The sequence below is a fragment of the Bombus pyrosoma genome, linkage group LG13, assembly GCF_014825855.1.
Source record: "Bombus pyrosoma isolate SC7728 linkage group LG13, ASM1482585v1, whole genome shotgun sequence".
Taxonomy (NCBI): Eukaryota; Metazoa; Arthropoda; class Insecta; order Hymenoptera; family Apidae; genus Bombus; species Bombus pyrosoma.
The window spans coordinates 6,324,495-6,352,246 of NC_057782.1; the positions used below are offsets into that span (position 1 = coordinate 6,324,495).

The window sequence follows — 27,752 nt, forward strand, 5'->3', positions numbered from 1 at the left end:
GTCACGTCATTCCACGGCTCATTCCACGGATAACATACATTTTATTTAGCTTGAAACCGTATTCAAACGTGTAACAACGATGCATCGAATGTGAAAAATGTGCGACGTACCTTGAAGCGAGTTTCATAAATTACACTCGTATAACATACATATAACTATGTTCGTTACGTTACTGGTTGAAAAATCCGATAAACGTGAATGGGATTCCGAGAAATGATGGCTGGATTTTCTTGCATAATGATTTATTTAACGATATGCAAGTTGTATGTTACAGATTCCTCTTTTACGATGTTCAAATTTTACGTTCAACAGAATGATACGGTAACTTTTCATTAGCCAGATTTATATCACTTATTTTAAAACTTCTAAAATTTCTCTAATAATAAAAGTAATGTGGATCTTTAGTATTTTAAAGTAATCGTAAAAATAGTAATTGTCTTTACGTAATTTATTTTATTACGAAATTCGTTACCGTTATATGAGAAAACTTGTAATAATAAATCTCGTGATTTACGAGTTCTAAAATTTCTCTAATAATAGCGGTATCGGTAAAATTTAGTATTTTAAAGTGGCATTAAAAGTAAAAATATTTCTCAAATTTAGATCATCTGTTTCATTATCAAACTCGTTACTGTTATAAGAGGAAACTTCTACTAATAACTTGTGACCTACGACTTCTAAAATTTCTCTAATAATAAAAGTAGTATTGGTCGATAGTTAAATAAATCGCGTTAGTTAGTTCAATTATGTTTGTAATTTGTGCTCCGTACGTGTCCTAATACTCACGACCAACCGTGTACTTTTAATCAATTTTCGCGGGCAGATGCGTTATTCGGCGGTTTTGACATCCCATCCGCTCCCGTAGTCTAACTTTAAACGCGTTTCGTTAACTAATTAGCACGACTATTATAACTTTATAATTCCAATGCCGCGCTCTAGCCAAAAACCGCATAATACCAGGGTAATTCTAAAACGAGAACGAACTACCCAACTAAACCCGATCCCACCGGAAGAAACAAACTGTCTGCCGTTGCTCCGGTTCGGTTCTCCGTTCGCCTAATCAAAGGACAGTTTAAACGGTGTGCAACGAGCAGCCTGTTAACCGTCCACGAAATTTCCAGAAGGTGACGCCCGTGAAGGTTTAACAGCGAAAGCACAGTGGGCCACTTTAAGAAGCAGAATTCCAAGCATCCATTATTCCAGGGTTAGCGTCGTCGTGTCCCGGTTAATCGAACGTGAAAAGCGTGTCCCGACTTTCGACAATGGAACAACGACATCCGGTTTACAATGTCGCGAAAAGCGAGGTAAGAGGAAAGCATAGGATTAGGGAAAGGGACGTCTTTGAAACAAGACGACGACGTCTAGGAAACACGACGACGACGTTCACGAAACGAGACATTGACGTTGAATTTCTAGAGGGTTAAATGTCGTTTCAACAACGTATAACTAGGCGACATCGACCTCCCTGTTACCTGGAATCGATTCCCCGGCGCAATGTCAAATTGCATGGAGTTTGCACGGCACCGAGCTTACGCAGCGATGCATTTAACTTCCGAATGATCGATGAACGCTCGACTCCGTTCAGACGAGCAGAAAATGACGGCCTTGAAATTTGTCGCGATCCCGGATGCGTTTGACGATTAACGGATGATGAATTTGTTGGGGGTTTGTGTTTGTGGCGAAACGAGAAGAAAAGTGAATGAGCCTCGAAACAAGTATGTACATACTATTATAGTACTTGGAGTTGGATCGAGTGTGTTTGTTAAGTTTCAGGATCGAATTTAGCGAATTACGGAAATTTCGTTGAAGAAGATGTATCGTACTGTCGACATCATGAATGGATCTCGGATGTTTGTGTAAATTCATGTTTTTCGAGGGCAAACATAATTTCAAAGCAACACGATATTAACATAATATTAACATAATAACAAACAACATAATGATTGATAAAACGACAAACCTAAACGTAACAAAAGAATCTACATGTATAATGTATAATAATCTACGTATATAAAAATTTGTTTCATCGAATAAATAATACAACGAGGAATTTATGTTAAACATTTTTTCTATTTTCGCTTATTTTGCACATTTAAATACAAAATATAGACAGTCTAATCATAAAGAAGAACTCGTTCATTCTACCATAATGCACGAGCTTTGACGTCGTTATTTTGTACATAACAATAACTTTTCAATCAATGTTGGTTTAATTCTAATTAACTTTCCTCCGTCTAAATTACTTTGTACTTCCTTTGTGTTTAAATGCTTCTCTGGTTATTAAATTCTGCATGAATTAATCTACTTTTGAACTGTGTTCAAATTTCCTTATTTTTTAATATTTTTAATTATTATTATAATATTCCACGTGCGCGTTATTGAAAGCATCGCCTTCTGTGCGATTACCGGCGAGCATCGAGCTACTTTTGGCAGAAAATCCTCCGTAAAAGAAACTTCCGTAATATTTCGCCGGCATCGTATCCGCGGAGCTCTATTTTACGATATCGCGCATTTATTCCCGACGAATTACGCCACGTCAAAACACTCCTACATAACCGTGATGATCGATGAATGCTTTCGACCACGTTCCTGTAATTCGGCTGGCGGTGGCTGTTTGGTGCTCGATGCACTTCCTACGATCGATTCATCGATAATTACTGTGACGAGTTCGAAAAGGCCCGTCTGTTTCCTGGAATCGCGCGGTAATGGAAAACAGAAACAGAACGGAAAAAGAAACCGGAGGAACGAGAAAGAGAAGATACGCTTTAGACACATGCCATTCGCTTAGATGCATGATAGTTCGTTTAAAGATAACGCTTAAAAAAAAAAAGAAGAAAAAAGAAAAAAAGAGAAAAGAACAATGAAAAACAATCGATCAATGGTGCTACGGTAGAATAATTCTGTCAAACTATGGAACAAAGCGTGCACGCCTTTCAACTTTCAAATTCTCATTGTTTTTTCGCCGACGTAAAATTCTAAACTTTTGAGTCTATTATTTGCCAACGTTAACGTTAAAAAGTATCGCTTGTTTATTTTCTTACCAGATTGTATTTCATTTTACTTATTTTTAAAATTGTTTTTTACGTATTTTGTTACTTGAGGCAAGTGTCCTTTATGTTTTAACTTGCACCACAAACATTATTCATTAACTTGTATTAACTTTTCAAATAATACGACAGATCGTTGCAATTAATTTGTACGTTTCCATAAAATTCTCATGATGTCGTTAGAAATCGATCAAAGTGCTCGTATTTGGAGACTGTTTTCAGAAATAAATTTTTCTCCTTAATGTAAATTGAACGGAGATGTAAAAGAAAGTAGGATGGCACATAGAGTTATCTATTTGATGCACAAAGGGTTCATAGGTCGTGTTACACCGTTTTTTTTACGTAATACGCGCAGGAAATTTCGTAACGGTGCGACGATATCATCGTCGAAGAGGCAGAGAATAGCTGTATCGATTATGCTACGAGCTCGTGCACGTGGAAATTTCGGCGATGACCGCCTCTAATTCCCAGTTGTAAAGTTTCTCGCCGCTTTGTAAAAACGATGTGCAAGCGTGTCGTTGTATTCTCATTCTCTCGCCATTATCTACGTTATTTATTGTCGCGATAATTCCCTTATGAGACGAGAATCTCATTGTTGCTGCCATGCTCGCGTGGAAAGCAACCATGGAAAAACTTTATGCCTGCTTATACATTTTCACTGACGATAATTACGTACGCCCTGGGATAATTTCGGTTTTAGCGAAGTAGAAAATGGGAACATTCCCCTTTTGTAATCAATTCCTCGCTTTCATTTTAATTACGTCGATGTGCCGATCGTTTCTTCTTGAACGCTATACATTTCATTTTAGCGGATGATTAAGCAATCGAAATGTATGTACTTAACAAGCGATGCATGCTATTTTAATAAATCGTATCCAGTAAATCATAGAAATATTTGGACATCGGTATAATTCTGACCTTTAAGCTTCGTCGGTAGCGACGGTATGGCCGTTCCAAAAATGAAGCAAACGGTTAACTTTGTAGATATAATTGCATTTAGAACAATAGTGAGAAAACAAATAAAATTTCATATCATAAAAGTATTCGGAATATATAGTTCAGAAATTGAAAATATATTGGTATTCTAACAAACGCCAGATATTATATTTTAAACCACGTGTAACTGGATATTCGTATCAAACGTATAAATAAATTTTAAGTTCCGATACATGAATTTTTATTTTGCAAACTGACCAAATTGACCAAAGAATGGTTTCCCAAAATATTTTCCCAAAAACATCAAAGATTATTGACAATGAAATGCGGAAATCCTATACAAAATTTGACTGAATGATTCTCCGTTAAAAAAAAAGGAATCAGACCCGCGTGAAACGAATTTCTAAAACGTCAAAGACTATTAACTATGAAATAGAGAAATCCTGTACAAAAGTTGATTGGATGATTTTCCGTAACAAAAAGGATCAGACCCGCGTAAAACGAATTTATAAGGCGTCAAAGATTGTTATGAATGAAACAGGGAAATCCTACGTGAAAATTAACTGGATGATTTTTCGTAAAGAATCAAATTCACGTAAAACGAATTCATAAAAGTTTCACGAGAAATGCGTTAAAAAGCGTGACAAACGAAAACAAGAGGCTGGAATTTGAAGGTAGTACGCGTTTACAAACAGACCGACTTGCTGCCAGGACGAAACATGGGCCAGCGACGTCGACTGGTAATTTTTGAATGAACTTTGATTTTTAACAAATCATTGAAATAATTCGTAAATTCGAGGAACGCTGTCCCTCGGGATCGATACGCCACGACGTATGTAGGTACAAATGAATGCCACGTAACTTTGATTAATAAATTTCCAAATGTATTTACGCGACACCCGTTAAATTATATATTCTACGCGTTACTAAACTGACCATGGATATAGCGCACGCAATCGACGGAAACATAGCTAAATAAACAGCTACATTTACCTAATAGACAAATTTCAGTCAGTTCAAATTTCGTTATCGATATTTCCACGCGGTTCAACGCGATAAATCTCCGATCCTCGGTTAATTATTTCCACGCTGTTAAAACGTCCTCGATGCAAATTAAACCACGTACAATTTTTCAATTGCTCGGTGATCATTTTGTAAAAGGCTAACATACGTAACGTCGTGATTCCGAGGATACGATATCGTGTCGTATCGCGTTCAAAATAATTCAATTTCTGAAACTTCTTGATTAATAATTTTCACTTTGATCAAATCTTCCTGGTGTACACGAATATCGTAGAATTTTCTACTTTTTTGAATGGCATTTAAAAGAAAGAAAGAACTACGATGTCTAGAAAACGCTGCTTGTCGTGACTCCGAAGACACAACGTTACCTTGTTAGAACGCTTCTCAAAAAATTCCACAATTTCTTGACTAATTCGAGAAATTCCCGATGCAATCGAATATCATGAAATTTCCTACTTTTCATAATGATCGTTTCTTTAAAAAAAAACAGTATAATGTTTATTGCAGCTCTGAAAACACGATGATATCGCGTTCCAGATGTTCAAATCGAGAGAAATCTTCGTTTTGTCTCTCGTTCCTTCTCTTTCGACCCACACCAATCCTGGATCTTTATATCCGGTCTTTACGCTGACGATATCACGGAAGAACGTGCACCGGGAAGCATAAAAAGCGACGAGCACCCTGGGAGAACCACCAGCCACTGAATTCAAGCACCGACGAGCAGGCACGGCTCTCTCTTTTTCTTTAAAATGTGTCACTCGTCGCTCGTTTCCTTTGTTTCGTTAAGCGTCGTCTATATCGGCAGAAATAGAACGGAGATTTCGAAAAACGTATCTACGTTTCCACCAACCATACCGTTAACATCGACTGTCTCTCTGTTAATCGCAGTTCGAACGATGGTCGCGCGCGCAAAAAAAAGAAAAAAGATAGAGACGAAAGTATTATAGAAAAGCTACGCGGAGTGCAACAAAACGAGGAGAAACGTTGTCTCGTTATTCTCGAAATTGTATCGTCGCGAATGGGATTTCGAACTTTTAATGAATAAAAAGAGTGCCGTTTTTTCCCTACGGTAATAACGGACTTCTGATGTAAATTCAATTAGGCCAAACAATTATTTCTCTATGACGTTGGAAACGCGCGATTGTCGGCCTCGTTGAATTATTATTCGAATCACACGGGAAGGGAAACACGTAGAGATTTTGAAATACCGTATACCCCGAAAAAAGCAGAAATTTGTCATCTTACTTGTCTGTGATCTCTGTAAAACTGCGATTCTTTAACGCGTTAACGGTCATTCTTCTGTTCAACGTTCCATCGTATCACGTATGTCTACGTTTGCTACGTGACTGCATTAAGACAAGTGATTTTTCGCGTGATTTTTAGTTACCAGCAGACCATGGATTTACATGCATTCACGAAAGACTCGAAGGTGCAGAAGAGCACGAAATGCTCATAATATGCGAAACGATATAAAATATTCAAAGTGAAGTATTTGTTAATAGCGAAGTATACATTTACTAGATGAAACAAATATCTATTTATGTTGCNATTTCTTTAGTTATTCTTTAGTTAGAAGCACACTGTGGATTTTTATGCATTGGCGAGAGATTCGAAGGTGCAGAAGAGCACGAAATGCTCATAATATGCGAAACGATATAAAATATTCAAAGTGAAGTATTTGTTAATAGCGAAGTATACATTTACTAGATGAAACAAATATCTATTTATGTTGCATTTCTTTAGTTATGTTCATGAAAATATAAAATTACATAAAAAAGATCTTATTGAATAACAGGTGAAAGAAGAAGAACAAGTGGACTTAATTAAAAGAAACGAATGTCAGGCATAAAACATACTTACGTCGCTAAATATCAAGAATCTTATTAATCTTATTCGTTTTTAGCCTTAAACAATTAGTCAAAATAAACTTCAAGGAAGATCATTTGTCAGCGTACAATATCGTAGCCGATGAAACTCGTATTCGTAGAACTGGAACACTCGAAAATCAAACAGAGGACAGTTTGTTCAACAAAAAGGAACGAAGGGAAGAAAAACGGACACGAGTCGAGGCTTTCTAAATATCACGGACTAATTGACTGGCCTCTGAAACGGCGAAAGAGAAGAGACCGAAGCCGGTTCAAAGCTTGGTCTTCTTCAACGCGAATTCAACAAGTTAGCCGTTTTTCTTTGGGCGGACGGAGCTTTAAAAGAGGCTGCACCGTGTGAGATTCACGAGAAATCTAGATTGAAGGAACAGGGATTGAAGGAAGGGGTTTGCCGTAAGGACAAGCCAACTTCCTTTCCTAGGTGACTATTCTCCAAAGAAAAATTTCCTTGATCTTTCTTCACCCTTGACTTTCGAGATAAGGCACACTTTGATCGATCAAACACCTTCAATGGAAAACTTGCTCGATAGATTCGTACGCAAGTTGAATAGAATCAGCAACTTTCAATGAGTTTCAATATCGCGCACGTTCGTTGATGATACGACAAGCTTTTTGCAAGATCGATTCGAAACCATTAGCCGAAAGTTTAAAAACGTTTTTCGGCGTCCATTTTTGGTAAACTTTTCCTCTGAAAGATTATTTTCTTACTTTCTTTTTTTTTTTTTTTTTTAACTTTCTTTGCATTTTCTGATGAAAAATTAATAGAAACGAAGTATGATGACGGTTTCGAGTTTAGCAATCCATTGGTTCAAAAGTTATTTTTATTCTTGGCGTACGGCATGGCTTGTTTTAACGTGATAACCATTTAGACTGCAAGTCGTGTTATTTATTTAAACACGTATCGTGCTCAGAGTAGCGGAATATCGCTTCAGTATAAATTTATAATTTGCCAAATAACATCTATCACGAAAGTTGTATAAGTGCAGAGATGTATAGCCTAAGCAATACGAATATTACTCGTACTTTTCTATTTCCACGAGACAGTGTCCAGTTAAGCTCATAGCGGCAACAAAGACGAACGATCTATCTAACACGCATATGAGAAAGAAAGCCATACAAAATTTTGTAACCTTTTTCGTACAGTCACTTCTGAACGACAAGATTACTAAAACTTAAAATTGGTGTCGTTGAATTTTATTTGATAAGTATTTCATGAGTGCAAGTTTCGACTGAAAAGTTAAGTTCCCAGAGGGGAAACTTCACATTCCATTTTTAATGAAACTTTGATATTTCGTAAAATCTGATAAATTCTTGTTGTCTTTCTTGTATCGATGTCTCTTTGCCACTAAAATGTAATATCTTAATACAACATAGTTGAAAATAGAAAGTTAGTTTAAACCGTTAGGATCGATGATGACGGTTTTTAGAAATAGTTCACAGATTGATAAAGTTTCACGAGAAACTGTAACGGAGCAATATTTTAATATCTTTAATAATAACAAAACATCGCGAAGAGAAGATTTCAATTCGAAATATGTATTTGTAAATCGGTTGGTATTTTTCTTTCGTTATAGCTTTCGCTGAAAATCAAACGAGTAATTCGTCTACGATAATGCTTTCATCGCCGAACATAATATTTATCTTACGATCGAAACTTAATCCCGCAAACGACGAAACTAATAACTTTCGCGTAACTAATAATTTCGTAATTAATTAATTTTGTCTTTCGCTTTATATGCATGTTTCTAGCAAAGCCACGTTTTGTGAAATACCACGTATTATACACACATTAATCGAATCGTTTGAACGCGTAGATTGCAAAAATAGCAAAATTATTCCAGAGAAAGTTATTACTAGAACATTTCGATGGAAACCACATACACTGAAAGTAAAGGACACGTTTATTTTCTATATACCGTTTCATTGCTTAAGACACGTCTGATAAAACACATCGTTATAACTATTTACTTTCAATAGAAATATAAAAGAAAACTAATGCAAGTTGATTAATTAACACGTTCACTTAACCCGCGTTACTAAATCTTTTAGAATGATTCAAACAAAACAAATTTCTTGGGCTAAAAAATTCTCACCGATATAAACGATTTACATAACATCGTCAGATAAAATTGCACAAAATGCAATATAATATTTTTCAAAATTTAAATGCCATGGTATAGCGTGTTTCGATCTACCACGCCTCCCACGTCAAACTATATAAAACTCACGTGGCAGTCAACGAGTTAAAACGTTTCGTCCTCGAGGGATAAGGAGCCACGATTCAAGTTGATTATGAAATTACGTTTCTTATGTTCTTACATAATGTGTCAAGTACGAATGTCGGAGGTCGACCTCCGATCCGATCGAAGCCGAATGAAATATTAATCGACGACGATGTATCGTTTCGATGACGTTCGCGTGTAAATAGAATAAAGGACGGAATAAATATTACAGCAACGAGACAAAAAGATGCGAAACAGAAGGAAATACAACGTGGAGGGTAAGCTCAGATTGCCAAAGGGGTTTCCTGTTCGGTGTAAACCCCTCGATGCTTTATCTTTGCAGTTGAACCGTGTATTCACGTGCTCTGGCGAAATTTCTACTCTTATTTGCACATATACCATTGGTGTTTCGCGGCAAGTTCGTTTATTCTTCGCTCAAGTGGACTCACGATCAGCAAATCCCGTATTCGATGGCAAAACGATTTGATAGCTTAGTCGCTAATGAAACGAAACTATCGGCGCAATTAACCGAGTTCTCGGCGAAGAACGAAGCTTCGTTGACTGTAGAATCGTTAACCGGACGCCTCTCGATCCGTACACCGGGTAAATGGAAGGTGCGGCTTGAATAAAAGCCTCGAATGAGAACGCATAAATTTCTTTGTTACTATCGGCAGAGCGAAAAACGCAAGAGTAAAGCCTCCTTTCGATTCGAAAGCATTCTCTGGATACAAACGAACGCTCCTATTCGCGGGAATTCTTTCTTTTTCTTTTTTTTTTTTTTTGTTTTCTACAGGAAATAATACCTGGCTTTCGTCGTTTAGTTAAGCAACGAAATGTTCAATTGTTTTAATGAAAATGCGATAATTAAATTAATGGGTTGGAAATGGAAATGTGGTGCAAGCGTTTTGGACTATGGGGAGCTTTCTTAGGAATTTTCAAGCCTTTATGAATAAGCGTAACAATGCGTTTTAATGTTTAAATGCATGCAGATGTCTCTATTAAAAGTTTACTTTCTTAAGTTATGGTTTCTACCGCTTTTCATCCGATTGGCCTCTATTCAATTCCCGTACTAACGAGAATGAATGTATCTAATTTTGTATCGTTAATTATCTGTCTATTCCTAGTTGCTATTATTTAATATCAAATTAAGAAGAAAGCGGAGAAAATATACGATTCTGTTAATATTAAAATATTTTAATTAATCGATGCTTCGATGGGAAAATAGTAGCACAGGTGCATTTTTTTTGGACATCAATCGCGCTTTGCTACGATCTTCTAAATTTTTATAAATAATATTGCATGCACATAACGGTGTGTTTTAATCTTTAGAATAGACCTTTATACTAGACCATAGATTTCTCAGTTAAAATTTAACCCTTAAACTGTAAAAGCGAGTATTCCATACCCGGACTATCTCGATTGGCTTGAATTTCTCGCAAAAAATGTTATTTCACAAAAGTTTTATGATAATCTTAATTCAGAACGTTTGAAGATGAATTTTCGTGCATCTTTTCAACGAGTATTGCCTACTGAGAAAGTTTCGCATTTAGAGCTTAAGGGTACCGTAAAAATGTTCCCAGTCTAAAGATTAATTAAATACACAATTTTCTCAAGCTAAAATTTCGTCATATACCATTTTCCCTTCGATCAATCGCTCTCTTTATTCGGCGATTTTAATAACGATAATGAATATATTGACTATTATATAACGTATGCTATTATACAGCTATAAAAAGTTTACGATGGTATTAAATATTGGAAAATTTCTGTCGGGCTTACTCACTCATTGTCAGATTACGGGATATTGCCGGAGGGTACGCCAAACCTTGTGATTACAGCACTCGCGTGTTTAAAATTAATAAATATATCGGTTTAACACGTAACCGCGATCGTGAAACGAGCATGGCACGCCAACAGTTAATAAAAGTAACGTAATTATAAATATTCTAGAAATTTTAGAGAACTCCATCGTACGTACGCGCACTTCGAAGGCTGAGCGAACACTAAACTGAGGACAATGACGAGTAATAACGCGATCCAAACACACCCAAAAACCGACCTTCATCGAACTCTACGATTCTCGAATTGTTCAGTCGACCGAGTGAAAACCAAAACACACTGCGATAACATGGAAGACGTTGAGAAAAAAGAAATGCCTGTGCGCTTGACAAGCAATGATACGATATCACAGTTCGTCGAACACGTCCCTTTTTTTACTGGATGAGGAACGCGAGCACAGATGTTTACACTTCACGGACAATTTATGCGCATGTTTTCGTTTCTCTACGATCAATTCCGAAACATTTTGGTTAGAAAGATACCCCAGGCTTTTGAATAATAAAGTAATATGTATTACGGTTTGATTCGATATGAATGGCGGAATAATATTAGAATATGTATTAAGCGGGGATGCAAGATTTTTTTGAAATACGTAATTTTTCAGCTAGAAAGTTATGGTAAATAGAGTGGTTAAAGAATACAAGCGAATATTCCTGTAGGTAGAAAGTTATGGTAAATAGAGTAGTTAAAAAATACAAGGGAATACTCTGCCAAAATTAAATGCCCGTCGCTCTTGAATAATACAAAAGTATCACGGTTTGATTCGATGCGAATTGCAGAATAATATTAGAATTTTTATTGTATGCATGATTTCTTTGAAAATACCCAATCTTCTAGATAACAATTTATTATACGTAGAATACTAAAAATCTCTAGCTTTAGGTAACAGTTTTTTTATGAGAATCTATAGAGATACGAAGAGAAGAAAATCCTTCTAGAAATACTGGTTCATCGTTGATAAGAAGATCGCGGATGCTTATGCAAATGCATAATTTTATGAATTTATTAAAAACAGATAGAAGCCAGATAAAGAATTTAGTTTCATCCACTAAATACATAATTTTTATACAATACACATTTATCGCAATTTTAGATTTTCTCTAAATGCATAAAGATCTGCCGTCTATCAGTAACGTATACTTAACGTAACTTGATCATTTTCAATCAAAAATAATTCCTTCCGTAAATAACAAAACAAATTTCCCAGTGTATTTCTCATGACAAAGCTCGAATATATCAGCCTCGAATATTATATCCGCACGAGCGCCAACCCGCCTCTACCACATCCTCCGTAAACAATGAATCAGTAATTTATCATGGCACAAAAGTCACCGGAGGCTGTGAATTCGTAGGAAAATTTGGCTCATACCTGAAATCTCTAGGCAAGGCCAATCTCAGCGGACGACGACGCACACCATCGTTGTTGCATCGTCTGCATGCGCGACGTTGCTCGTCTAGAATGCCTTATCCCGGTGGTACGTGATCCAAACGGCGATGATCCGCTCGCAGACGTGGACAGTTTGACGAGAACGATTAAAACGTTGAATCATTAGCGAGACAGAGGCAACGAAGTGGCTAGCAACGCGCTGTTTTCGTCGCTTTAATGCTAGCTGCACCGGATACGCGCATTATCGGCCGAGACACCTACCAGAAATACCATTAGCGGCCATTTATTTCGAACGAATACCCAATCACGACGGCCGATAATCTAGTGTCGGGTCACGTTTTAGCAGCAGCTGAAAGTAGCAGCCACCTGGCCGGCCCCGTTTTTCGTTCGGCGTTTCGCAATACGGGGAAAAGGTTCATCATCGACTATTCTAGAGACTAAACACCTTGGCTGTTAAAGTACACTTCGATGTGTTTTTATATAACTACCAGCCCCTGTTTAATCCTTAGTTGCTTAGATACCCTGGTTTCTCAAGTACACTTGAGTGTGTTTTTATGTAACTACGACCCCTGTTTAACCCTGGCTGCTTAAATACCTCGGTTGCTCAAGTATACTTCTTCGTCGTCTTTATGTAACTACAACCCCTCTTTAACCCCTGCCACGGTCCTCGAAGGATTTACACAGGCCACGAAATTATTCGAACACTTGTAGACACTTCCTATGAATATATTATGTGTACGATAAATCTTGAAATTTCATTAGCACCGTCATGAGACTCGATTATCATGATTACGTTGGAGAAGTTTCAGGCAAATCCGAAGATACGTATTTATAGAAATGACAAGATATTTATTACAAATTATTGTACATTTAATAAGAATTTATCGTGTAGCATAGATAATCATGATTCTGGCTTCCGCAATAATATTTTATGCCTCGGCTTTACTTCAATTTCGACTTTAAACGAGGAAAAATCTTTTAATGTTTCAAGAAAATCTGTAGCACACGATTGTTACTTTATAAATATAACTTTATAAATACATTCTTTCCCATGTTTTCCTCAAGTTTAAGAAACTTTCGAAGGGTAGAAAAATACGATCCGATGGAAAACGACTCAAATGTCACAGCAGGGTTAACTCGAATGTCTAATCGATATACCACAAGTTTATGAATGACATTTCCGTGAATCAAAGTACGATGTATTTATCATCATAACGTGACCCTTCTATATTCTATTTTTATTTCGTTCACTTACGACAATATTCCTCTTTATGTACCTGTATCCTCCTCGTACAATTTTATTATTATTTTTTTTCCTTTTTTAGTAGCTCCATAAATTTCTTGCTATTCGTCCAACCGAAAATTCAACGAGCCATCGCGGTGTTTATTAGAAATAATCTGTGAATATTCTATTAGAGTATTTTTGATTATTACGAAAAATTTGCTTCTTTAATGGTTTCGAACAGCCAACGGTGGTTCTCTAGAATAATCGCAGTGTTTGGGGTGAATGACGAAAGAGGAAGGTGTGATAGGGAGTGTTACAGGTTTACACGAGCTCCTATCAGTATTCCGTGCGCTTTCAGGAAGGCAGGTTCCTCTCTGCAGAGCCAGAACTTCCGGCCGCAGCTAGTTTATCGTGAAACGAAGAGTTCAACTCTATGAACTTACGAGCGGGCAACGTTTTGGGACAGCTTCGTCGACTTTGAGATAGCATGTCGATGTTTGTTCAGCGAGCAGCTGGCAAATTATTTTCCAGCAAAACTTCGAAATCGTTTGCGTCTTTGGAAAGGGGTTCGAGGTCCTCGAGCGAAATCTGTTAAAGTACAGGGGTGACTTTTGTACGGATTGAAGCTGCAATTGAATCCAGAAATATCGTGATTCTTTCGCGAAAGCAAAGTAGATAGGAACTGGAATGAAGTATCTCGTTACTACTGACTCGAGATCTTCCTCGAGAAATGGCCGTACTTTGTCCCAGATTTCAAAATCTTATACTTTCCACGCCGAACTGCTCCATCTTTGTTCATAACGATCCCAGTCGACGATCTAACATTCGATCGGCAATTAATTTTTACGTTTCCTCTTCTCTTCTTATTTTCATCGACCAGGTAAGAAAAAGTTAATGATAGCTTGTTCGTCGAAACGAAAGATACAGAGAGAGAGAGAGAGAGAGAGAGAGAGAGAGAAAGAAAGCAGAACCCAGCGATGTGAAACGGTGAAAAAGGTAGACATCTCGAGGAAAAGGTCAGCCGGCCACTTAGTCCTTAATCCTCTCATCGAGTTCCAATTAATACACGTCGGCAACCGTTATTCAACATTCAGGAAGGAGGACCGCGCGGATTAATTGACTCGCTACGATTTAAAATCGCCGACGACAATGGACTACCGAGACCTCTTCCCTTTTCCTTCTATTTTTCTTTCTCTTTCCTAGCCGCGGATTAAGGAAATCATTCCTTGGGATGAAGTCCTTGCACCGCGACGGGAATTTTTGTAGGCCGATAAGACGCCGGACCGAATTGGATCCGATAAGAGGATCAAGAGCAAAATTTGTGACCGCGCTTAATAAGCGGAATGAAAAGCAAATAGAACAGAATCGTTCTACCGGGAATCCCCTGTATATACGAGAAACATTTCTTTCTAGAAATATACAAAATAATTGGAGTGCGTAGACGAAGCGTATACGATAAATCACGATTTTCGTATTTTACAATGCAACGGTTTAAAAATTTAGTATAATACAATGTTGTCGATAAAACCTGTGCTACGAGTATTCTCTTTTTATTTGATTTTCAGGCTGAACGTAATGTAGTTTTTCGTCCTTCTCATAATTTAGACAATATTGTTTATCCGAGTATTAAAATATTATTTATAAATATAAACATTAAAACAGCGTTTGTTGTAGCGATTTTGCCTTTGGCTGGATCTGACAGGTTCTTTCCACTTTTACCTATTTTATATTAAAACGACCCATAAGGATATTAAAAATCAACAAATTAACAAAAATGTGTTCCCCTCCTGTTGTTTACGATTTACTTTGAAACGAGACATTTTTTTCTAAAAATTCGATAAAATATGAATACTTCAAGACGAAAGATTTGCTATGATTCTAGGAAGACTTTAGAATTCCAGAGGAGCATCGCCCAGAAAATTTTCTTCCACAAATTGTTGTCTTATAATGTCCTTGTTTTTATCATTTTCTAAGAGGAAAGGAAGATGAAACTGCATGCAGAAACATCAAACGGGTTACGACACCTTATGTAACGTATTGCGTAGAATTATTCAAGTATTTCTAGCACGCGATGGAGGATAAAGGTGACCCTGTTAACGACCTTTCTTAATCCTTCGACCTTACGTTCTGCCGAGCGAGGGTCATCATGCTCGATAAACCAATAAATTTTAATAATCGCCAGCGAGAGGCGAACAAAGGGCCGAACGATCGCCGGCAGATCGAATATTTCTCTTATTCTTTCGACGAATAACGTGACGAAAGAATCTCGTGGACTACGATGGAATCTCGAAGTCATACGATGATAGAACATCCTCAAGAATCTCTTCCACTTACAACAGAGAAATTTCAGCATCGCCTGGCCACAACGATGAAGAACTCTATATGAAAGTAAAAAAGCGAAACTTACATCGCGAAAGTATTCGAACAATTCACCATAGGAAACCCCTATATCCATATCGCACGTGTTATGTAAAATATTTTGAAATTTCATCGCCACCTTAACGAGAAAAGACTTTTATAATTATATTGATAAAATTTTGTAGCAATCTGAAAATGTATATAAAAGTTACAAAACATTTATTACAAACGTATAATACGTAATAAAAAATTGATTTACCGTACGAACAACCATGTTAAACTGGAAGCGATTAAATGAAGAAATTCAGTGAATTGAATATCGAAACCTATTATTATTACAATGAATAATTAACTGCTTAATTATTTTCTTGATATCTGCGAAAGATACGCTTGCACTAAATATATCGTAACTTCTATCTATTTTTTCAGATTTGTTTCAAACATTACTGATATAAGAATGATAGTGAAGTTACATTAGTGTTAATAAATCTAAGAAAGAATGTCAGCAAGGATTCGAATACTATTTCATTCTTTTAATATCGTAGAGAATAGAATTACTTTCTCAATTTCTTCATAGTCCATCGATTCCCATCCAGCCATATCGATAAAAGAAGCGAAGGGAAGTCACAGAATGACCAACCGGTCGAATAATGCTCACCATTGACCCAGTAAACTGCAACTCGAGAAATTTTCTCGCCACCTTAGCAAGAGAAGGAAAGGAAACTGCCTAAGGAAATATAGGCTCGTTAGAAGTCGATGCATTTCCTTCGTTTCGCGATCAAATATTCTACGGAATCGAAACGAAGGGAAGGCGGCAGACCGGATGGTCTGTCTTTGGCAGATAGAGTTTTTGGTAGATACGAAATCTATCGAAGATAGAATCGAACAATCGGAACGTCAGAGAAAACGAGAAAGCTTAATGAGAACAAGAGCTGTCGCCAAATACGCGAATTTTCGATTAATCGCCGAAGTCGTGGCAGAAAGGTTCGAAGATTTCAGATGGCAGCAAACGACGATGTATCGCGTGTCTTGTGCGAAACATTCTGCAATTTCATTAGTCTCGTTGTGACAAGACTCGACTATCATGATTATATTGGCAAAGTTTTGAATAAATCTAAAAATAAATATAGAAGTTAGAAAATATTTCTGATAAATTATATATAATTTAGCAAGAATTTATTTAATACGAATAGCCATATTTCTATCGCTCACCGTACGAAACAAATGAATAATAATAAGTTTTCGTGTCTCGCTCTGGCTTTGTTTCAACTTCGTAAGGGACCATTTAATGGCTTAAGAAGATTCTGATAAGATCGATTTTCGCCATCTGATGTGCGAATTTTCGATTAATCGTCGACTTCGTGTTACAAAGGTTCGAAGCTTTCAGGTGACAGGGAACAACAATGGTTTGTTTCATCAAACGAAACGTTGCAGTGGAACTGGAACTAGTAAACGTAAATACCATCCCGTAATTACGACGCGTGTCATCGTCTGTTCGCGTGAATAGCAGAGTCCGCCCAGGGTGATTTGAGGAAGCAGTGCATCGCGTGCAAACAGCAGCGACGTGTCTCTTTAATGGGAAAACTCTAGACAATGTTGTTGCGGTTAGTCGGGTCCAGAGCGAAAGAGAGGGAGAGCTTTAGAAATAGTTTGGAATCAGATGGACGAGAAAAAGAAGCGGCAGGGAGCGAGAATTGATCGAGGTCTGGTTAATGCCGGTCGAAAGAAACCGTAATTGCTTAATTCTCGGAGCGATTCCAGACGATTCGAAGCGAACCAAGAAACCGTACAGCCCTGATCCAGCTGTTTGCTGTATTCGATTTATCTGCCATTGGTTAAACGAAAGGAGATCCTCGGTCAGATCGTAGGGATTTTAATAAATAAAAGGGAAACGCCCGTTTCAGCCGGAGAGACAGCCAAGAAAAATTCAATTTGTCAGCTGACTGGATCTAGGAATCGGTCTGATATCAGTGTGATCAGAGAAATAGCTGGAAATTCGGTGGTTCGTAGAATTTAGATTTCAGCGTGGAGCTCACGATCAAAGGCGTGACGTGGAAAACGATTTCGATGGCGATTCACGGTGACAACCGGCCCAAGGAGATCCGGAATTCCAATGATAACGCGATTTCCGTGGACACACGGTCGCATGCTACCAATTCGATCATAATGCACATCCTGCTTTACGACATCAAACGTTCCCACCGCGATATGAAACGATGGCAAAACCTCTGCTGACCGAAGAGGTAACATCCCTTCCGGTGGACAATTCAGAACAAATTCAATTTATCGGCCGGCTAAATCTCGAAATCGAATCTTTCGGAAGGAGGAAAGAGGATTAAAGCCGAGTGGAGGATGGAACTTTCTATCGTGTAAAATGAACGTCCATCCTCTATTCTTTAAAGGACACTAACTTATACGGAAAAGCAGAGAAGGCAACGAGACAAAATTTAGAGCGGAAGAAGCGGCGATAAAATTCCGGATTTCCATTTTAAAATAGTGACAGGGATGAAAGGGGGGAAGAAACAACGCAACGATAAAGCGGCATTCGGCCTGAAACGAAAAGTGGACTGCTCTTTTTTCCCGAGTAGATCCCTTCGTTTTTCGGGCTGCGTTCGCCAACGAACGAGAGATCTGCGAACGAAAGATTCAATCTGTCGGCGGGCTCGGTCACGAGGGGATCGACTTCTCCCCGCGGAGTGCGAGAATAACAAAAGGGGGATGACGAAGGGAAGCCAGAAAGGAGAAACGAGATAGAAGAAAGAGCACGCGAGTTACGGCCCACGATATTTCCACGCGTGAAATTGAAACCCGTGACGATCTCACCTCGAAGCGACGATCAGCCACTGCCGTTTTCTCCGCATGCACCTTTTATTCCCCTGACGTAGATGGACATTGAAACGCGTTGGTGAAAGCGAATAACCTCTTCCACAGGAGCATGCAGAAATGACGAGAACCAGGGCTCAGAGAAACTTCATTTCCGTGGGAGTATTTCTGATCCACGAATCTCTAAACTTCTCGATTGAGACGAAACACAGGATGAAAAACAGGAAACGAGCGACGGAATCGTAAAGATACGACACTCGTCTCCGAGACTTGCCAATTTGTTTCCATTATCGAGCTATGTTTGAATGGACACCAATTTCTTGTCTTCTCTTTTATTTTTATTTTTATTTTTTCTCAAGGAACAACTCAAGAATTTCTCCGTGCAGTTAAGTTTTCGAGTAGTTTGTCCATTTGGAGTAGTATGCAAATCGGAGAACGAGAGAAACGTTCAGCTACGTTTTTCCTCTTTTTCCTTCTCTTTCTTTTCTTTGTTGAAGTTGAAACTGTAAAGGAGTTTCGAGTTCCCAAATGCCAACAAAGGTGCGAATGTTTGCGTGTCACTGAACCTTCGATCGACAGAAACTCGATCTTCCTTGGACCTTCAGGAGAAGCAGGGGGGAAGGGAAAGCGTATAATCCAATGAGCAAATATCGAAGATAGAACGAGCGTGTTTGCTATCGGTCATCCTAAGCCGCAAATAACGAGAGGGTTCGTCTAACACGAGGAAAACTCCCTGTGATTCTTCCCTTCCTCGTTGTCTCGTCGATCCTCCTCTCCTCGCACCTTCTATCGAACTTCTCAACGAGAATCCATAAATGGCCCTCCAAAAATGAAAGAATAGATAGATCACAGGAATAGCGTACGAGACTGCTGGTAACATGATATTCAAACACTCGACTCGCGATTTATTTAAAATCACAGTAGCGATCCAAGCGACTGGTGCAGGACCGAGCAACAAGTTATACACCATAACAAGCGTATCAGCAGAGAGGTGTGCCGTTTCCTCGCGTCGATCGTTAAGGCATTCATTCGAATTGGAAAGAAACTTTGAAGTTTCAAAACAAAAACGCTCCTTCTAATCCGCTAGATCTGTTCGATCCTTTGGAAACTTTCACGTCATATAACGGGACACAAATAAATTTAAACAAATTAAGATAGATTAAATCGTTATGTTAGGGATGCGAAAGGAGGAAAATTCGTCATAGGAAAATCGAAGCGACGTACCGTCGTGACGCGTTCACTCGGGCGAGTCACGGATCTAGTATTGGATCGTATGCAATCTTTCGAAAAACGAGTAAATTCTAACAAATTACAATAAATTAAAAAAGAAAAAAGGACATGAGTTAGGGATGCTAAATGAGAGAAAGTTGTTAAAAGAAAAGTCAAAGGGTGCTTATCGCGCGTTATCTTGCTACGGATCCAGGGCTGGATCGTGCGCGACCGATCGAAAATCACGTGAATTGTAACGAATCGGAATAAATGAAGGAACGTGCATTAGGAATGTTAAAGGAGAGACATTTGTCACGGGAAAACCGAAAGGATGTACCGTCGTGATGCGTTGACTTGCCACAGATCCAGCGCTGGATCGTATTGCACCCGGTCGAAAATCGTGTTCAGATCCGGTTAAACCCGAGTCGAACGTCGGCCGTCGATGCGCTGTCGCGTAAACACGGATATCGATATCCGGTGAAAACGGTTCCCGATGAAAACGGCGCGATGTTCGTGCGACCCGGTGGTCCGGAGTACCGTGCCAGTACTGGTACTGTGGAGTTTGTTATCGAGTAGCGGCGAGAGGAAAAGCGGGCAGGGTGGTGGCAGCTCTGCTTGGCTGACAAGTAGACAGAGATGGTATTACGCAGGCGCTAACTCGGCTCGCCTCGCGGCAACCTTCCATCCTCCCTCTACAACCCCCGACAACTCGAGTGTTCGGCCACCCTACACGGCCAACGATGCCACCTACACCGTCACCCATCCTTGGAACGCCTTATCTACTCCGAGATGTCCAGCGAACCACCGTGCAAGCGATTCGGGATTAATGACGGAGATAAATACTCTGAATATTCATTATTTAGGTATTCTGGTTTTCTGAATGGAGATAAGGTATTTCGTGAATGTGTGCATGAGAGTAATTGCAGAGCTTTTCGAAGGAAAAAGAAAGATGACCTATTCGTATATAGTTCGTACAATTGGAACAATAGAAAAGGGTAATGTCTTCTGTATTATTAGGCACGTTCAAATATATGTAACACATAAAAATATACATGTAAAAATGCGTGTGATTTGTATTCAATTTTTATTTGAAACATTTCCTCGTAGAAACAGTTTACAAGTAATTTGGCTTCGCGTTACGAAACTCTCTCTGTTTATTACACATAAACGCTTGACATCAATTGAAACTTTATCAAACGTTAAAAAACACGATCAAAAATTTGCCTTGCGAACAGACCTTTAAAAAGATTTTCACTGATTAATATTCTATCCTGTTTCAGGAAGAAATATTTTTAGTAAGACCGGACAATTTTGAAAAGTTTCTTGTAAATGGTAGAGAGAATTTCTCAGCGGCAAATATCAGACAGAAGAAGTTGCAGGATCTTAAACTTCTTATAGGGTGGAACTGTAAAATAAAAAGGAGGAAGACAAGGAAATATCGCGAGGTATCACGAGCGATCTAAATTACCGCGCTTCTTTGTCCAATGAAACGATCGGAATGAAAGAGGCGGAAAGTAGAAGCAAGAAGAAAACGTTCGAGTTTGGATTCTCGAAGAATTACAAGCATCGAATCAACTTCGTCACCAGCAACTGTTTTCTTTGGAAACTCCGCCAGTCCTCCGAGGGATGTACGGTCTCTTGACTTTCCCACACCTTTTCCATCTTCCCCGCCGAATCGTTCCAAGATTTGATCGACTCGACCTGTCAGAGACGCTGAATTGTCGTCGATAGCGTTGACGTGACTTTTCACCAAGTACGATTAACCCGACCCACTCCCTTAACGAGCAGTGGTTCGACCTATGACACATCGAAAAAGAAGAATTTTCTTGCGGACATTCTTGTGGAATTGGAACGATTAGAACGATTGTACTATGATTTATGATTATTACTGAACTGTATAATTTTCTACGCTGCTCTTCTCAGTTAAAGCGATTTATCTATCATTTAGAAACTGTAACAGTTCTCATAATAAGTAGAAAGAAATAGATAAAAATACGTATAAAAAATTTTAAGTGGAAAAATAGCAGCATTTTTCTTTTAACAACGAACGAAATTATTTGTATAATAGTACAGGATATAATACGCACAAGTTTTAAAGCATCTAAGTTAATCCACACAGAGCTTCATTTATAACAAGATTGTATAGCTGAAGGAATCTTTGCTCGCAGAAAAATTATAACAATCTACTCGTTGATACGTCTTTAGTTCCTGTTTTTACTACTATCTTCTACCGGAAAATCTTTCGGTCCTCCCTGAAGAAGCGTACTGGAATGTTCACGAAATACGAGAAATACAGCACGAGATACTAATAAAAACGATTGCACAAATATATATCATCATTCAATCGTCGTAAACGTTGGAAATCTGATTGTCCTAATTCACTGATTGTCCTAAAGACTATCTCGGCACGTGTTGTGCCATTAATCTCGCGAGGATCGAATCTTACCATTCCTAACGCCTTAAGAACGATAAAAACGTATAACTGCCATCTTCCCGCGGGCTGTTCGAGTTTTTGACGCGAATAAATTTCGCCGATTAGCATCGAACGACGTTAAAACGTTCACGCTCGCACAGCCGGATTTCCAGCGGAGAGAGACCCGGCAGAATAACGTCTCGGTTAACCGAGATTCGATTATCCAAATTTTCCATTATCGGATCTCGATTATGACACGGCCGTCAGCGAAGCTTTTGCTAAGCGGACGCGTTGTAAAATTTTCTGCGTATTAACGAGATAAAACGCGGCGTGCGTAACGCGAGAGATCGGAAGGCCATCGCTTTACAGTCGATTCGTTATGCGGTTTATCGTCGCTCGCCGTACGTACGCGTTGTTTTTCTCCCTCGTTACGAACAAACAACGCACGATCCTGTTTTTTTTTTTCGCTCAGAAAAAAATGTACATTACGTCTGGATTGTTCATTGACGAGCGCATCGACACCCTCATTCTATTTTCAATGCTCCCCTGCTGGATGTATCGATAGTAGGGAGCTTTGTTACATCAGGGTCGACGAAGCTTCAGGTGCCCTTTAATCACCCAGTAGCGAACCTGATCAACGTGTGAGAATGCACGCGTGTAATCGATCAGGAAAACACCATGCTTGAGGAATTTCTTGAAAAACTACCATTCTCTGGAGACCTTGCGCATGAGACCAAAACACATTGAACACATCTTGAGAAAAAGCAGTTTGTAAGGTACACTGTTCTAGAAGTTTCAGAGACCTAACGTGTTTCTTGTATTCAACATTGGATGGCCTTCGAAAGGAAATATCTGCCCCGACGAAATATCCGCAAGCTGTGTGTACCAAAACGATCGACCGTAGAACCATACTCTACAGTTGATTCAATTTCGACCAAAATATACTATAAGTCCTTGTTCGAGATTTTCGTATATATTTTATGAATATATTACTTGTTTTATACTAAAAACATTTTGACATTTTATTAATACTATAACGAAACACGACTATTATTATTACATCGGTGAAGTGGTAATAGAGTATACAATATTCACGGAATCATTGTAACGTTTCTTCACGGTGAATCATTTTAGGAAGCAGTTGGGATAACAAAACGGTTCTTAATCGTTCGATTTTTGATGGTGTTTAACTTAGAGCAGCTGCTAGAAATCTCGACTATTGTAATTGCGTCTCATTGAATGATATCAATAGGAGAGGTGCTTTAATAACTTCTAGTGGAATAAAGGACACGCTATTGGATTTCAATCTCGATCTAAAGATAACGTGTTTCGTTGGACGAAGTTATATTTCGAGGAATTACATGCTTCGTTCATCTCTTTCTCTCTCTTACTCATTTTGCTGTGTGTTGGGAAACTGGCGTTTAAAGTCCAAGACGAAGAATTCTTTTTGTCTGTGCGACAGGTTGAATAGACGGGTAAGCGATATCAACGAGAAGCGAGGCCAATATTGCACAAATATTGGCTAAATATCGGCTAAATATCGGCCCTCGATTTTCCAGTAATAACAAATGGCCGTACATTTCGATGTCGTAAATGCTCATTGCCGTGAAACAGTCGAGCATGGGCTATAATAAAAAAGCAACAAACTGAAATTCAGCAGAACTGGCGGCTCGCTATTAAATATGTGTTTAATAACCGACTGATTATAAATACGAACGCTGAGAAAAGGAACAGGCACGTACAACTGGAAACGAATCGATAGTCCGAGTATCACCTTTCCAAGTTATCGACTAAATTGGGCGATAAATGTTGTCAATCGGAACTGTTTCAAGTAGATTGTGACCGAGCAGGGCGGGCATCGATGAATTCAAAGTGTTGGAGAGGAGTTTGAAGCTCGATATAGTAGCAGAGGAAGGTTGCTGCGATCTCGAGCGACTTGAAGTAGTATCCCATGAATCGGAGATGATTGGTGTAGGTTAGATCAAGTTCGCTGGGAATAACGGCAGATTTCTGCAAGTTTCAAGCGGATCCGCGAGAATTGCAATAAATATCCATGAGATAGAAGGAGTTGTAACGAATTCGGAGGGAGTAGTCGAGAATTTACACGAGCTCCGCTGACGTGATGCATTTACCCTGTCGAACAGTCTCAAGAAATAAACAAATATCTATCAGGATCTTTGAGCAACGATGGTACCAATTACGGGCGGTTTACGGACACATTGCGATTGAGAAGAACCGAAGAGTTACGAAAATTCGTGATAAGGGAAATTTTCAACACAATTGTTCTTGAATAAAAGAATTTCGAAATTGCGAATTCTACTTGTCTTGCTAATTGAACGTATTTTTTGCACTGCGCTGTTAAACCTATACAGGATATAAATTTCGTCCGCCATTCTTACAGGAAAATACGAAGATCTGCGGATAATCCGGAGGATTAACGCTAGGAATAACGTACTATAAAATTCAATAAATCTTTTAATTCATTAACTAACTAACGTTGTTTCTATAAAAATAATTTCAATTCCTTTCGTTCGTTACCTAACTGCAATCGAGGATAAAGGCAGACCGTGAAAAATACTTTTACGTCTTTTCTGTAATTACCAAAATTTCAAAAATAAGTTTCGCTCGACGTCGAACTTCGCAAGCTCCGTTCGCGCGGTCACGATGCGAATCGAAAAAGTTAACGATACTCCGAGGAGCCGTAGCGAATCGCTGGCGTACCAATTAAAGCACGCTAAACGCGACCATTTAATAAGATTACTCGGACCACTCGTTAATCCCGTGAAAGCTTAGCTACGAGGGATGTGGACAAAGAGGGGTGAAACAGGTAGTCGGTTCAACGGGCTGGAAGCGGGGCGAAGAGGGTGTAAACGGCAAGAGGCACGAATCCATCGACTCTTACCACCTCTTGGACGTTCTCCCCTATCGCGGTTCCATCGACAGCCCGTAGCGTTGGTCACACGATCCCCTTGGTCGACGTGAGAGCATCGTAACCGTCGAGGGAGCCACTTCGACTAGCGGACGCTGGGTTATATTTAATGCACGGGATGGTACACTTAACTGTACGGTACACGTAAATTCTGTGGTCGACACCACGCCAGAGAGTTGTTATTATTAAAATTCCGGCGTTAAGGGAATCGTCGATGGGATTTAGCTGGAAGATGCAAAACGTTGGAAATTCTTCGAATGGACTCGTTGCTTTCAATCCTCGTTAGAAATTCCCTAACACATTCGTCCCTTTGAATTATCCATCCCGAGCTATCATCTCAGCAGAAGCAAATAGAAAATACATCCTCACGCGATAGATGATAAACGTTGTAACTCTTTGATGAAAGGCAAATATTATTCGATGGAAAATCGGTATAACCATGGAATACTTCCTATGATCCAGATTGATGACTTATCCTCGAAGCTGTCTCACGTTCGCCATAGAAACCGATCGCGATGGAAAGCAAACACATCTGACGCTCGAAAACCTGTGCTTAACGCGAAATCGTTTTTATGAATTGTAGATGGCGAATCGTGCAAACGATCTACGCTGTTTACGGGCGTCCTACGGAGAACCGCGAGCGACGAAATCGATCGCAGAACGCTCGAGTAGCTCGAAGATGGAACAATGAAGACGATGGACAAAATAGGACGGAACCGTAAAGCTGGTTTAATCATCGAAATTGTAGTGTACGTTGGCGTGCCAATAAACGGACTCGATTCACGCTCGATGCATGTTTCTCGATTATATACATATTCATTGGCTTCAGGCGACCTGTTTGTCCCTGTATCCGGGGAAGATTCAGTCAGTAATTTCCGTGATCATAAAATCGGGGACAAGGCGAACAATCGGCTTTCCAGCTGACAAACTCCGACCCTTCCCGCGGTCGCGACCTCGCGCGCGATTCTCTTCCCCTTTCACGGTGTACGCCAACGCTTTATCGAACTGGTATCGTGCACAGTATACGGTGAATGTACGTCGCTCGATTTTTACCACGCGGCTCGCGGAAGTGTCGAGGGAAATAAAATTTACCGTAGACTAAACGATCGACGACAATAGAGCGACCGGTGTGTTTGAACGACTCGATTTTACACACCGTTCCAGATCGCTCGTGGAGAAGCAGCGTCGAAATGTGTAATCTCCTCGTGATTTTTTGTTTCGTTCCTCGTGCTTTCGCGTCCATGGAATACACCCGTGATCTGTTCTCTTTTCCGCGATTTTTTCCCCGCTTTTTTTCACTCCATTTAGTTTCAAGAGGGAAACAAACAATCACGAGTGGGAAAATATCTCGTGACGTCGTATTTGTACAAGAAATATTCTCAATGGTATAATAGACTGTCTCATTAATTCGTTTTAGTAAGATTAATTTCTTTTGTAGTTGAATACGCGTCACATACCTCGATCGCTATTTTCGTTAGCTCAGACTTTCATACTGTTAATGTATTTGTTGTTATTTAATTTCATGTATATTATTATTATTTTTTTTAATTAGAACACTGTATGTGTCCCCCTAGATATCATGCAAAATTTTTTTTTCAAACATTTTCTCATACTACGAATAACTTACGAGTTATTTTAAGTCGTCGTGTTGAGAAACTCACCCTGTATATTCTACTGCGATCTTTTTTATTGTAAACGGTAAGTAAATACATAAATAAATAAGAATGAGAAAAAGAGGATGGAAAAATGTTTTGGCGAGCGTTCGGCATCAAGTTTCAGTGAACAAATTACACGGCGCCAGGTATAAATAATCATAGCGCTGGGTGTCCATTTGCGTGCAACGTGAATGGTGCACCTGATCCAACCTTTCGTATCTCTGTCCCTTTCTCTCTGATTATAGCGCTCTCTGAATAGTGCAACCCGCCGCTACAAGAGGTTTCAACGTTTTATTCATTGTCCGGGGAATAAATCGATGGCATCGTCTGGAATAGCACGACATCGCCTTTTCGTTTCTTCTTATTTTATCCAAACTCCACATCGCGAACAAGGAAACTCGCGGATTCTATTGTCCATTGACAAATTCGCGATTCTTTCGCTAGCCGCTTTGATTCCAAGTACCGTTCTATCTGAATAACCAACGTGTCTATGGAACGAAAGAAACGAAACGGAGACTTACATATTGAATAATATCGGATTGTTCGAAAAATTCGTAGCCCTTGTAAAATTAGAAGATTTTTACAAATCCTTTTTCAATGACAGATATTTTAAAATCTTGCGAAAATTATTAAAAAGAGACGAGAATTCGATACGAGTATCAGAAAAATTGTTTAGTCGTTTCGAAAGCCTAGAACGGTAGAAAAAGTTAAGCCTGTGTATAAAAACCAGCGAGTTTGTTGGCGGAAAGTGTGGAAATATGCTTGCCGAAGAAGGTTTAAGTTTAATAATCCTTTTGGTA

At 38.9% G+C, this 27,752-nt stretch overlaps 1 protein-coding gene across 8 annotated transcripts in view; it reads right to left on the reverse strand.

Moving 5' to 3' along the window:
• LOC122574085 (5-hydroxytryptamine receptor-like) overlaps nucleotides 1-20,507 on the reverse strand; it is a 157,966-nt gene extending 137,459 nt beyond the window's left edge. Inside the window, exons 1-2 of one of the 8 annotated variants that reach the window (XM_043741212.1) lie at nucleotides 20,293-20,507; nucleotides 12,323-12,597 (exon numbers count right to left, since the gene is read on the reverse strand). The gene's annotated coding sequence lies outside the window, so the exon portion shown is untranslated. Of the gene's footprint in view, nucleotides 1-10,897; nucleotides 11,061-12,322 lie in introns of those variants that run through there. The other 7 variants (XM_043741213.1, XM_043741211.1, XM_043741208.1 and 4 more) reach the window with 7 other exon arrangements.
• Nucleotides 20,508-27,752: the final 7,245 nt, after the last annotated feature.